Consider the following 14520-nt stretch of genomic DNA (forward strand, 5'->3'; position numbering starts at 1 on the left):
AGGCTATACCACTGGCATATAACCCCCTCCACCAGGGGTCTAGTAGCAGGGTTTTATTGTGGAGGCTGGCTATAACCCCCTCCACCAGGGGTCTAGTAGCAGTTTTTTATTGTGGAGGCTATCCCACTGGCATATAACCCCCTCCACCAGGGGTCTAGTAGCAGGGTTTTATTGTGGAGGCTATCCTACTGGCATATAACCCCCTCCACCAGGGTCTAGTAGAAGGGTTTTATTGTGGAGGCTATCCCACTGGCATATAACCCTCCACCAGGGGTCTAGTAGCAGGGTTTTATTGTGGAGGCTATCCTACTGGCATATAACCCCTCCACCAGGGGTCTAGTAGCAGGGTTTTATTGTGGAGGCTATACCACTGGCATATAACCCCCCACCAGGGGTCTAGTAGCAGGGTTTTATTGTGGAGGCTATACCACTGGCATATAACCCCCTCCACCAGGGGTCTAGTAGCAGGGTTTTATTGTGGAGGCTGGCATATAACCCCTCCACCAGGGTCTAGTAGCAGGGTTTTATTGTGGAGGCTATCCCCTGGCATATAACCCCTCCACCAGGGGTCTAGTAGCAGGGTTTTATTGTGGAGGCTATACCACTGGCATATAACCCCCTCCACCAGGGGTCTAGTAGCAGGGTTTTATTGTGGAGGCTCCACCAGGGGTCTATAGGGTTTTAACCCCCTCCACCAGGGGTCTAGTAGCAGGGTTTTATTGTGGAGGCTGGCATATAACCCCCTCAGGGGTCTAGTAGCAGGGTTTTATTGTGGAGGCTGGCATATAACCCCCTCCACCAGGGGTCTAGTAGCAGGGTTTTATTGTGGAGGCTATACCACTGGCATATAACCCCCTCCACCAGGGTCTAGTAGCAGGGTTTTATTGTGGAGGCTGGCATATAACCCCCTCCACCAGGGGTCTAGTAGCAGGGTTTTATTGTGGAGGCTGGCATATAACCCCCTCCACCAGGGTCTAGTAGCAGGGTTTTATTGTGGAGGCTGGCATATAACCCCATCCACCAGGGGTCTAGTAGCAGGGTTTTATTGTGGAGGCTGGCATATAACCCCCCTCCACCAGGGGTCTAGTAGCAGGGTTTTATTGTGGAGGCTGGCATATAACCCCTCCACCAGGGGTCTTAGCAGGGTTTATTGTGGAGGCTGGCATATAACCCCCTCCACCAGGGTCTAGTCAGGGTTTTATTGTGGAGGCTATACCACTGGCATATAACCCCCTCCACCAGGGTCTTTAGCAGGGTTTTATTGTGGAGGCTGGCATATAACCCTCCACCACAGGGCTATACCACTGGCATATAACCCCATCCACCAGGGGTCTAGTAGCAGGGTTTTATTGTGGAGGCTGGCATATAACCCCCTCCACCAGGGGTCTAGTAGCATTTTATTTATAAAATGTTTTGGTTGTTGATATTTTTATCCTTTTTTTTCTTCACAATTTTGTGATATCCAATTGGTAGTTACAGTCTTGTCACTGCAACTCCCGTACGGACTCCGGAGAGGCGGATTTCCAGAGTCATGCGTCCTTCGAAACACGAGCCTGCCTTGCAACATCTTGGGCGTTGTTTAAAGGGTTAATCCCAAAGGTGTTCAATGGGGTTGAGGTCAGGGCTCTACGCCAGTCAAGTTCTTCCACACGGATCTCGATAAACCATTTCAAATCAAATCAAATCAAATGTTATTTGTCACATACACATGGTTAGCAGATGTTAATGCGAGCGTAGCGAAATGCTTGTGCTTCTAGTTCCGACAATGCAGTAATTACCAACGAGTAATCTAACTAACAATTCCAAAACTACTACCTTATACACACAAGTGTAAAGGGATAAAGAATATGTACATAAAGATATATGAATGAGTGATGGTAAAGAGCGGCATAGTCTAGATGCAGTAGATGGTATCGAGTACAGTATAGACATATGAGTTGAGTAATGTAGGGTATGTAAACATTATATTAAGTAGCATTGTTTAAAGTGGATAGTGATATATTTTACATCAATTCCCATCAATTCCCATTATTAAAGTGGCTGGAGTTGAGTCAGTGTGTTGGCAGCAGCCACTCAATGTTAGTGGTGGCTGTTTAACAGTCTGATGGCCTTGAGATAGAAGCTGTTTTTCAGTCTCTGGGGTCCCAGCTTTGATGCACCTGTACTGACCTCGCCTTCTGGATGATAGCGGGGTGAACAGGCAGTGGCTCGGGTGGTTGTTGTCCTTGATGATCTTTATGGCCTTCCTGTGACATCGGGTGGTGTAGGTGTCCTGGAGGGCAGGTAGTTTGCCCCCGGGGGTGATGCGTTGTGCAGACCTCACTACCCTCTGGAGAGCTACGGTTGTGGGCGGAGCAGTTGCCGTACCAGGCGGTGATACAGCCCGACAGGATGCTCTCGATTGTGCATCTGTAGAAGTTTGTGAGTGCTATTGGTGACAAGCCGAATTTCTTCAGCCTCCTGAGGTTGAAGAGGCGCTGCTGCGCCTTCTTCACGACGCTGTCAGTGTGAGTGGACCAATTCAGTTTGTCTGTGATGTGTACGCCGAGGAACTTATAACTTGCTACCCTCTCCACTACTGTCCCATCGATGTGGATAGGGGGGTGTTCCCTCTGCTGTTTCCCGAAGTCCACAATCATCTCCTTAGTTTTGTTGACGTTGAGTGTGAAGTTATTTTCCTGACACCACACTCCAAGGGCCCTCACCTCCTCCCTGTAGGCCGTCTCGTCGTTGTTGGTAATCAAGCCTACCACTGTTGTGTCGTCCGCAAACTTGATGATTGAGTTGGAGGCGTGTGTGGCCACGCAGTCGGGTGAACAGGGAGTACAGGAGAGGGCTCAGAACGCACCCTTGTGGGGCCCCAGTGTTGAGGATTAGCGGGGGTGGAGATGTTGTTACCTACCCTCACCACCTGGGGCGGCTCGTCCAGGAAGTCCAGTACCCAGTTGCACAGGGCGGGGTGGAGACCCAGGGTCTCGAGCTTGATGACGAGTTTGGAGGGCACTATGGTGTTAAATGCCGAGCTGTAGTCGATGAACAGCATTCTCACATAGGTATTCCTCTTGTCCAGATGGGTTAGGGAGTGCAGTGTGGTTGAGATTGCATCGTCTGTGGACCTATTTGGGCGGTAAGCAAATTGGAGTGGGTCTAGGTGTCAGGTAGGGTGGAGGTGATATGGTCCTTGACTAGTCTCTCAAAGCACTTCATGATGACGGAAGTGAGTGCTAGTCGTTTAGCTCAGTTACCTTAGCTTTCTTGGGAACAGGAACAATTTTGGCCCTCTTGAAGCATGTGGGAACAGCAGACTGGGATAGGGATTGATTGAATATGTCCGTAAACACACCAGCCAGCTGGTCTGCGCATGCCCTGAGGGCGCGGCTGGGGATGCCGTCTGGGCCTGCAGCCTTGTGAGGGTTAACACGTTTAAATGTTTTACTCACCTCTGCTGCAGTGAAGGAGAGTCCGCATGTTTTGGTTGCGGGCCGTGTCAGAGGCACTGTATTGTCCTCAAAGCGGGCAAAAAAGTTATTTAGTCTGCCTGGGAGCAAGACATCCTAGTCCGTGACTGAGCTGGTTTTCTTTTTGTAATCCGTGATTGAATGTAGACCCTGCCACATACCTCTTGTGTCTGAGCCGTTGAATTGTGATTCTACTTTGTCTCTATACTGTACGAACCTCACTTTGTGGACAGGGGCATTGTCATGATGAAAAAAACAGGAAAGGGCCTTCCCAAACTGTGGCCTAAAATTGGAAGCCCAGAATCTGTAGCGTTAAGATTTCCCTTCACTGGAGCTAAAGGCTTGAACCATGAAAAACAGCCACATACCATTGCTCCTCCTCCATCAAACTTTACAGTTGTCACTCTGCATTGGGGTAGGTAGCATTCTCTTGGCATCTGCGAACCCAGATTTGTCTGCCAGATGATGAAGAGTGATTCATCACTCCAGAGACTGTGTCTCCACTGCTACAGATTCCAATGACGGTGAGCTTTACACCATTCCAACCGATGCTTCGATGTGGCGGTCTTAGGCTTGTATGTGGTTGGCCATAGAAACGAACAGTTCTTGTGCTGCGTTGCTTCCAGAGGCAGTTTGGGACTCCGTAGTTACCGAAGACAGACGATTTTTAAGCACTACGCGCTTCAGCACTCGGGAACTCCCGTTCTGTGAGCTTGTGTGGCCTACCACTTCGCCGCTGAGCCGTTGTTGCTCCGAGATGTTTACATTTCACAATAACAGCACTGACAATTGACCGGGGCAGCTCAAGCAGGGCAGAGATTTGACAAAGTGATTCTTTGGAAAGGTGTCATCCTGTGAAGGAGACTGCATGGCTGTGTGCTCAATTTTTATAACAGCTGTCAGAAACTTTGTGATGTTTTATTCACCTGAATGCCACTGCTCCCTGTGTAACCCACAGGTTGCTAATGGCTGGGACAGGGTTAAGCCCTAGGCAGCGCACCATGTGCACAACACCAGACTGCCACATCTAGCAGGGTCAGGTTTAGTATCCATTGGGGTCAGCTTGGGGTGGAAAGGATAAGTTTGGGACTTGGGCTTCCAAGTGTCTCTGTACGTTCCACACCTTACAGCGTCTTAAAGAATGTCACATGACTGTCACATGATGAGAGGTGACACATGATGAACTCTAGAATGTCACATGACTGTCACCGGATGAGAGGTGACACATGATGAACTACAGAATGTCACATGACTGTCACATGATGAAAGGTGCCTCATGATGAACTCTAGAATGTCACATGACTGTCACCTGATGAGAGGTGATTCATGATGAACTCTAGAATGTCACATGACTGTCACATGATGAGAGGGGCCTCATGATGAACTCTAGAATGTCACATGACTGTCACCGGATGAGAGGTGACACATGATGAACTACAGAATGTCACATGACTGTCACATGATGAGAGGTGACACATGATGAACTACAGAATGTCACATGATGAAGGTGCCTCATGATGAACTCTAGAATGTCACATGATGAGAGGGGCCTCATGATGAACTCTAGAATGTCACATGACTGTCAGATGATGAGAGGTGACACATGATGAACTACAGAATGTCACATGACTGTCACCTGATGAGAGGTGCCACATGATGAACTACAGAATGTCACATGACTGTCACCAGATGAGAGGTGCCACATGATGAACTACAGAATGTCACATGACTGTCACCGGATGAGAGGTGCCTCATGATGATCTCTAGAATGTCACATGACTGTCACATGATGAGAGGTGATTCATGATGAACTCTAGAATGTCACATGACTGTCACATGATGAGAGGTGCCTCATGATGATCTCTAGAATGTCACATGACTGTCACCAGATGAGAGGGGCCACATGATGAACTACAGAATGTCACATGACTGTCACCTGATGAGAGGTGCCTCATGATGAACTCTAGAATGTCACATGATGAGAGGTGACACATGATGAACTACAGAATGTCACATGACTGTCACCTGATGAGAGGTGACACATGATGATCTCTAGAATGTCACATGACTGTCACATGATGAGAGGTGCCTCATGATGATCTCTAGAATGTCACATGACTGTCACCTGATGAGAGGTGACACATGATGATCTCTAGAATGTCACATGACTGTCACGAGGTGCCTCATGATGAACTCTAGAATGTCACCTGATGAGAGGGCCACATGATGAACTACAGAATGTCACATGACTGTCACCTGATGAGAGGTGACACATGATGAACTCTAGAATGTCACATGATGAGAGGTGACACATGATGAACTACAGAATGTCACATGACTGTCACCTGATGAGAGGTATAATCGATGTGAAATGGCTAGCTAGTTAGCAGTGGTTCGCGCTAATAGCGTTTCAATCGGTGACGTCACTCAGTCTGAGTCCTGAAGTAGTTGTTTTGTGGCGCGATGAGCAACGATGCTCCGAGGGAGGTTGTTGTTGATGTGTGTAGAGGGACCCTGTCTGTCACCTGATGAGAGGTGATTCATGATGAACTACAGAATGTCACCTGATGAGAGGTGATTCATGATGAACTACAGAATGTCACCTGATGAGAGGTGATTCATGATGAACTACAGAATGTCCCCTGATGAGAGGTGATTCATGATGAACTCTCATATTTTTGTATTTTATTTTATTTATTTTAACTAGGCCGGTGGCTAGTCCACCGCTCTAACCACTAGGCTACCATGCACCCCGACTAACTGTCACCTGATGAGAGGTGACTCATGATGAACTCTACACCTGTATAGTCTTCCTTGATAATATGGAATGTTTGTCTCAACTCTTCCTCCTTTAAAATCGCGCCTTATTTTTTAGAATGGCATTCATCTTGTGTTTATTCTACACATTACTGTCTTATGTCACATGACTCACCGGATGAGACCGGAAATTCACAGTGTTTTGTTTATTTTCCGGGTGCGAGGGACATGTCATTCATTCATGGATGTGTCACCTTTAACAATGCCCCTTTTTCTAAGAACCAAGTTCAGGAGAAGGAAGCAGAATAAATTGAGATGATAATAATTTGAGATGATGGAAACACCATGAGTTGGTATTTATCAAAAACCCTTCCTTATAAATGTGAAAGTCACTGAAGCCTACTCTTTGAATAAATATCATTTTCTTCCAACATTGGATGTTGCCCTTTACAACACTGAGTTCACTTCACACAGACTCCAGAGCATCACCGTGTGATAATGAAGTGATGGTGTGTTTAGATGAGTGTCTGGCTCTGAAATCAACTGACCAGTAGATGGCGCTATAGCAGGAGAAGCCAGAAGCCAGCTCTGTGTACCAGCTACAGGAAAGTAGGCTGTATGTTTCTGACAAAGTGTCTTTGTGTACGTTCCACACCTCATGTGTCTTAAGACTGTCAGATTACTGTCAACTGATGAGAGGGAAATTCATAGAGTTTGTACTTCCTCCTAATGAACTGTCTGAAATGATGAATATGACCTAGGGAATGTCACCACGGCTCAGTCTTTCACCTGTACTGTCATTCTAGATGGTTAACTTCTGTAGTTTCCACCTGCGGCTCAGCCCTCCTGGCAGGGCAGTATATAAAAAGATCACACAGGTTGAGGACTCTACATCACCAAGACTTCTACTACCACAGTTTCATACTGACCTACAGAGCGACTGCTGGAGGCCATCATCCACACATCAGACCACCGTCAGACAGACGGAGACATCTGAGACTCCGGCAGAAGCAGACAGAGGTATGGAGAGCAAATAAGTATTTAAGACTTTGGTATGCTTTTTATGGGCTTTAACCTCTCTCTCTCTCTCTCTCTCTCTCTCTGTCTCTCTGTCTCTCTCTCTCTCTCTCTCTCTCTCTCTCTCTCTCTCTCTCTCTCTCTCTCTCTCTCTCTCTCTCTTCTCTCTCTCTCTCTGGCTCTGTCTCTGTCTCTCTCTCTCTCTCTCTCTCTCTCTCTCTGTCTCTCTCTCTCTCTCTCGCTCTCTGTCAATTCAATTCAATTCAATTCAATTCAAGGGCTTTATTGGCATGGGGAAACGTGTTAACATTGCCAAAGCAAGTGAGGTAGACAACATACAAAGTGAATATATAAAGTGAAAAACAACAAAAATTAACAGTAAACATTACACATACAGAAGTTTCAAAACAGTAAAGACATTACAAATGTCATATTATATATATATATACAATGTACAAATAGTTAAAGGACACAAGATAAAATGAATAAGCATAAATATGGTTGTACATTTACAATGGTGTTTGTTCTTCACTGGTTGCCCTTTTCTCAATGGCAACAGGTCACAAATCTTGCTGCTGTGATGGCACACTGTGGAATTTCACCCAAAAGATATGGGAGTTTTTCAAAATTGGATTTGTTTTCGAATTCTTTGTGGATCTGTGTAATCTGGGGGAAATATGTCTCTCTAATATGGTCATACATTGGGCAGGAGGTTAGGAAGTGCAGCTCAGTTTCCACCTCATTTTGTGGGCAGTGAGCACATAGCCTGTCTTCTCTTGAGAGCCAGGTCTGCCTTCAGCTGCCTTTCTCAATAGCAAGGCTATGCTCACTGAGTCTGTACATAGTCAAAGCTTTCCTTAATTTTGGGTCAGTCACAGTGGTCAGGTATTCTGCCACTGTGTACTCTCTGTTTAGGGCCAAATAGCATTCTAGTTTGCTCTGTTTTTTTGTTAATTCTTTCCAATGTGTTAAGTAATTATCTTTTTGTTTTCTCATGATTTGGTTGGGTCTAATTGTGCTGTTGTCCTGGGGCTCTGTAGGGTGTGTTTGTGTTTGTGAACAGAGCCCCAGGACCAGCTTGCTTAGGGACTCTTCTCCAGGTTCATCTCTGTAGGTGATGGCTTTGTTATGGAAGGTTTGTGAATCGCTTCCTTTTAGGTGGTTGTAGAATTTAACAGCTCTTTTCTGGATTTTGATAATTAGTGGGTATCGGCCTAATTCTGCTCTGCATGCATTATTTGGTGTTTTACGTTGTACACGGAGGATATTTTTGCAGAATTCTGCGTGCAGAGTCTCAATTTGGTGTTTTTCCCATTTTGTGAAGTCTTGGTTGGTGAGCGGACCCCAGACCTCACAACCATAAAGGGCAATGGGCTCTATGACTGATTCAAGTATTTTAGCCAAATCCTAATTGGTATGTTGAAATTTATGTTTCTTTTGATGGCATAGAAGGCCCTTCTTGCCTTGTCTCTCAGATCGTTCACAGCTTTGTGGAAGTTACCTGTGGCGCTGATGTTTAGGCCAAGGTATGTATAGTTTTTGTGTGCTCTAGGGCAACAGTGTCTAGATGGAATTTGTATTTGTGGTCCTGGTGACTGGACCTTTTTGGAACACCATTATTTTGGTCTTACTGAGATTTACTGTCTGGGCCCAGGTCTGACAGAATCTGTGCATAAGATCTAGGTGCTGCTGTAGGCCCTCCTTGGTTGGTGACAGAAGCACCAGATCATCAGCAAACAGCAGACATTTGACTTCGGATTCTAGCAGGGGAGGCCGGGTGCTGCAGACTTTTCTAGTGCCCGCGCCAATTCGTTGATATATATGTTGAAGAGGGTGGGGCTTAAGCTGCATCCCTGTCTAACCCCACGACCCTGTATGAAAGAAATGTGTGTGTTTTTGCCAATTTTAACCGCACACTTGTTGTTTGTGTACATGGATTTTATAATGTCGTATGTTTTACCCCCAACACCACTTTCCATCAGTTTGTATAGCAGACCCTCATGCCAGATTGAGTCGAAGGCTTTTTTGAAATCAACAAAGCATGAGAAGACTTTGCCTTTGTTTTGGTTTGTTTGGTTGTCAATTAGGGTGTGCAGGGTGAATACATGGTCTGTTGTACGGTAATTTGGTAAAAAGCCAATTTGACATTTGCTCAGTACATTGTTTTCATTGAGGAAATGTACGAGTCTGCTGTTAATAATAATGCAGAGGATTTTCCCAAGGTAGTTATTGGGGTCAAATTTGTCTCCACTTTTGTGGATTGGGGTGATCAGTCCTTGGTTCTCTCTCTCTCTCTCTCTCTCTCTCTCTCTCTCTCTCTGTCTCTCTCTCTCTCTGTCTCTCTCTCTCTCTCTCTCTCTCTCTCTCTATCTCGCTCTCTCTCTCTCTCTCTCTCTCTCTCTCTCTCTCTCTCTCTCTCTCTCTCTCTCTCTCTCTGTCTCTCTCTCTCTCTCTGCTCTCTCTACCTCTCCTCCTCTCCCTGTCTCCTGTCTCTCTCTCTCTCTCTCTCATCTCTCTATCTCTCTCTCTCTCTCTCTCTCTCTCTCTCTCTCTCTCTCTCTCTCTCTGTCTCTGTCTCTCTCAAATTCAAATTCAAATTCAAGCTGCTTTATTGGCATGAAAAACATTGTGTCAATATTGCCAAAGCAACAATGTATACAATATACATTGTAACAAAATTATAAATGATAGCAAATAATAATATAAAATGGTAGTAAATAATAATACAAAATTAAATACAGAAATAATAACAATAAAATGGTAACAGTCAATAGTAGAAATGTAATAAATATAATTATGGAAAATGAAACTATAACTAACTTCTAACTAAATAACGGTCATCTTCTTCTTTATATCAGTACTACAACTACAATCATCATTACTACGACTACTACTACCATCACTAAACTGTTATCACTACCATTACCACCCATATTTGGAATGATACACATTAATAATTATAGTAATAACAATAATAGTAATAATAAGTAAGTTACTGTTTACTATGCAGATGTTATTATTCAGTGTCCCTCAGGCTATGGCAGGAAAATGCATATTTAGCTGCAAGAGGAGCCATTGCTCCTTCGCCTCATGAGTATTCTTAGTTTTTCCTCTGGGTTCAATTTGTAAAAATTTGGAATATATGTAGTCATTTCTGTGAATAATGAATCTCTTTGTGAGGAATATTTATCACAGTAAAGGAGAAAGTGCATCTCTGTCTCTACCTCCCTGTCATGCAGTGACCACACATACGCTCCTCTTTGGGTGGCTATGTCTCTTTATGAGAGAGAGAGACAGAGAGATAGAGAGAGAGAGAGAGAGAGAGAGAGAGAGAGAGAGAGAGAGAGAGAGAGAGAGAGAGAGGTAGAGAGAGAAGAGAGAGAGAGAGGGGGGGAGGAGGGTGAGGGAGAGAAGGAGAGGAGAGAGAGAGAGATAGAAGAGAGGTAGAGAGAGAGAGAGAGGGAGAGGAGAGGAGAGAGAGAGAGGAGAGAGGAGAAGCTGAGGTTTAATGAAGATAAACAGAAATCCCTATGTTAGGACGCCTGTTTATGGCCTGGGCACAACTCAAAGACACACTCCCTTTGTCTCTCTGTTCTCCCTCTCTTTCCAGGTTATAAAAACAGCCTTCACCCAGTGGAGTTGACGCAGTCAGGACTGCCGTGTACAGCAGCCAGCCCAGAGATGAGGTGTGTCAACGTGTCAGATGAAGAGAACGTTACAACCAGCAGGGATTCCTCTCTGCTGTACGGTCCTAGACGACACAGAGAGCTGAGGGAGGCCAGACAGGCCTTCAACCACCTGGAGAGAGAGTTCGGTGAGTGGAGGGGACGAGGAGGAGGAGGGGGTTAGGGTTAGAGGTCAATACATCTGTAATACCACCATGATTATGGTTTTATTTTATTTCACCTTTATGTAACTAGGCAAGTTCATATTTTCAATGATGGCCTAGGAACAGAAGGTTAACAGCCTTGTTCGTTCAGCCTTTTAGTTAAACATGTCCTTTAGAACGAATCTATTGAGTGTGTTCAATCTGTCTATCGGTTGAATAACATGTGTAATCTGTCTGATCTGTGTTGATTACATCTACCTCTGTCTATCTGTGTTGAATTACATCAGTACCACTCTTGTCTATCTGTGTTGAATTACATCTATGTCTATCTGTGTTGAATTACATCTACCTCTGTCTATCTGTGTTGAATTACATCTACCTCTGTCTATCTGTATTATGAATTACATCTACCTCTGTCTGTCTGTGTTGAATTACATCTAACTCTGTCTATCTGTGTTGAATTACATCTACCTCTGTCTATCTGTGTTGAATTACATCTACCTCTGTCTATCTGTGTTGAATTACATCTACCTCTGTCTATCTGTGTTGAATTACATCTACCTCTGTCTATCTGTGTTGAATTACATCTACCTCTGTCTATCTGTGTTGAATTACATCTACCTCTGTCTATCTGTGTTGAATATATCTACCTCTGTCTATCTGTGTTGAATTACATCTACCTGTATTGAATGATATCTATCTGTATCTCCCTGTATTGAATTATATCTACCTGTTTTGAATTATATCTACCTGTATTGAATGATATCTACCTGTATTGAATGATATCTACCTGTGTTGAATGATATCTACCTGTGTTGAATGATATCTATATGTATCTACCTGTAATGAATGATATCTATCTTTATTGAATGATATCTACCTGTTTTCAATGATATTCTACCTGTATTGAATGATATCTATCTTTGTATACCTGTAATGAATGATATCTACCTGCATTGAATGATATCTACCTGTATTGAGTGATATCTACCTGTATTGAATGATATCTACCTGTTTTGTAATGATATTCTTCATGTATTGAATGATATCTACCTGTTTTGAATTATATCTACCTGTATTGAATGATATCTACCTGTTTTGAATGATATCTACCTGTATTGAATGGTATCTACCTGTATTGAATTATGTATACCTGTGTCTACATGTAATGAATGATATCTACCTGTATTGAATGATATCTATCTGTATCTCCCTGTATTGAATGATATCTACCTGTATTGAATGATATTCTATCTGTATCTCCCCTGTATTGAATGATATCTACCTGTATTGACTGATATCTACCTGTATTGAATGATATCTACCTGTATTGAATTATATCTACCTGTATTGAATGATATCTTCCTGTATTGAATGATATCTACCTGTATTGAATGATATCTATCTGTATCTACCTGTATTGAATGATATCTACCTGTATTGAATGATATCTACCTGTATTGAATGATATCTACCTGTATTGAATGATATCTACCTGTATTGAATGATATCTACCTGTATTGAATGATATCTACCTGTATTGAATGATATCTACCTGTATTGAATGATATCTACCTGTATTGAATGATAGCTACCTGTATTGAATGATATCTACCTGTATTGAATGATATCTACCTGTATTGAATTATATCTACCTGTATTGAATGATAGCTACCTGTATTGAATGATATCTATCTGTATCTATCTGTATTGAATGATATCTACCTGTATTGAATGATATCTATCTGTATTGAATGATATCTACCTGTATTGAATGATAGCTACCTGTATTGAATGATATCTATCTGTATCTACCTGTATTGAATGATATCTATCTGTATCTCCCTGTATTGAATGATAGCTACCTGTATTGAATGATAGCTACCTGTATTGACTGATATCTACCTGTATTGAATGATATCTACCTGTATTGAATGATATCTATCTGTATTGAATGATATCTACCTGTATTGAATGATATCTACCTGTATTGAATGATAGCTACCTGTAATGAATGATATCTACCTGTATTGAATGATATCTATCTGTATCTACCTGTATTGAATGATATCTACCTGTATTGAATGATATCTATCTGTATCTACCTGTATTGAATGATAGCTACCTGCATTGAATGATATCTACCTGTATTGAATGATATCTATCTGTATCTACCTGTATTGAATGATATCTACCTGTATTGAATGATATCTATCTGTATTGAATGATATAGCTACCTGTATTGAATGATATCTATCTGTTTCTCCTGTATTGAATTATATCTACCTGTATTGACTGATATCTACCTGTGTCTACCTGACTTCAGGTGAGGAGTATACCCAGTACAGTCTCCACAATGTGCACCTGCAGTACCCCTGGGTGATGGGCCTGGCCAAACACCCCACATCCTACAGGTGGTACAGTCCATCCTGGGCTCTGATGTCATCACCTGCCCCTAGACTCACGCTTCATCTGCAAGTACAACAACCCCCACCCACAGCCACGGGCGGAAATGATGCCATCACTCTGACCAGTGAGGGGAGGGAAGTGAGGTCATCGAAGAACCAACAGAGTGAGACTGGACTGCCCTTCGTGGCCTGGCACCAGGATATGAGGTGAGTACATCACTAATACTTCTACAGCTACATTACTATTACAATACTAATACTACTGTCAGTTACAAGTATCTCAAAAATAGTAAAATACTACAGTTACTACCGCTATCAATACTGCTTGTAGTACTGTTACTACAACTACTACAGTAGTACCAATATTACAACTATACATCACTACCGCTAACTACTACTCTACTACTACAACTACAATACTACAGCTACTACTACCACAATACTACTACAATATTACTTCATACTACACCAGTCCTACTACTACAGTACAACTACTACTACTGCAATACTACAGCTACTACTACCACAACACTGCTACAATACTACTACTATCACAATACTACTTCTACTACTACAGTACTACTACTGCTACTACTACTACTACAACTATCACAATCCCACTCCTACTACTACAGTACTACTATTTGCTTCAATACTGCTTGTAGTACTGTCACTACAACTACTACAGTAGTACTACAATATTACTACTGCTACACCACTCCTACTACTACAGTACGTTTTGAGTAATAACAAGTATTTACTCAGCAGCTGTCTGATTCCTCCAGGTACTGGGGAATAGCTGGGGGTCCAGTCCTGTCGGTGTGGCTGGCTCTAGACGACTCACTGGCAGAAAACGGAGCCCTGAAGGTCATCCCAGGTACTGCAGCTCCCCTGACCACCTAAAACTCACCAATCCATTTCGTTTCCAGAAACGGCCAGTTCAGTTCTAATTGGTGCCACAACTAGATAAATAAATACTTAAATGTCTCCTCAAAATATTAATCTGCATTTAGCCAGGTACAGTTAATGTTCTTAAAGCCTCTTTCTGTCA

General features: G+C 43.2%; 1 pseudogene; it reads left to right on the forward strand.

The window, feature by feature from the left end:
- LOC135567438 (uncharacterized) overlaps positions 1 to 14520 on the forward strand; it is a 31943-nt pseudogene that overhangs the window by 16902 nt on the left and 521 nt on the right.

This window comes from Oncorhynchus nerka, unplaced genomic scaffold, assembly GCF_034236695.1.
Source record: "Oncorhynchus nerka isolate Pitt River unplaced genomic scaffold, Oner_Uvic_2.0 unplaced_scaffold_2048, whole genome shotgun sequence".
Lineage (NCBI taxonomy): Eukaryota > Metazoa > Chordata > Actinopteri > Salmoniformes > Salmonidae > Oncorhynchus > Oncorhynchus nerka.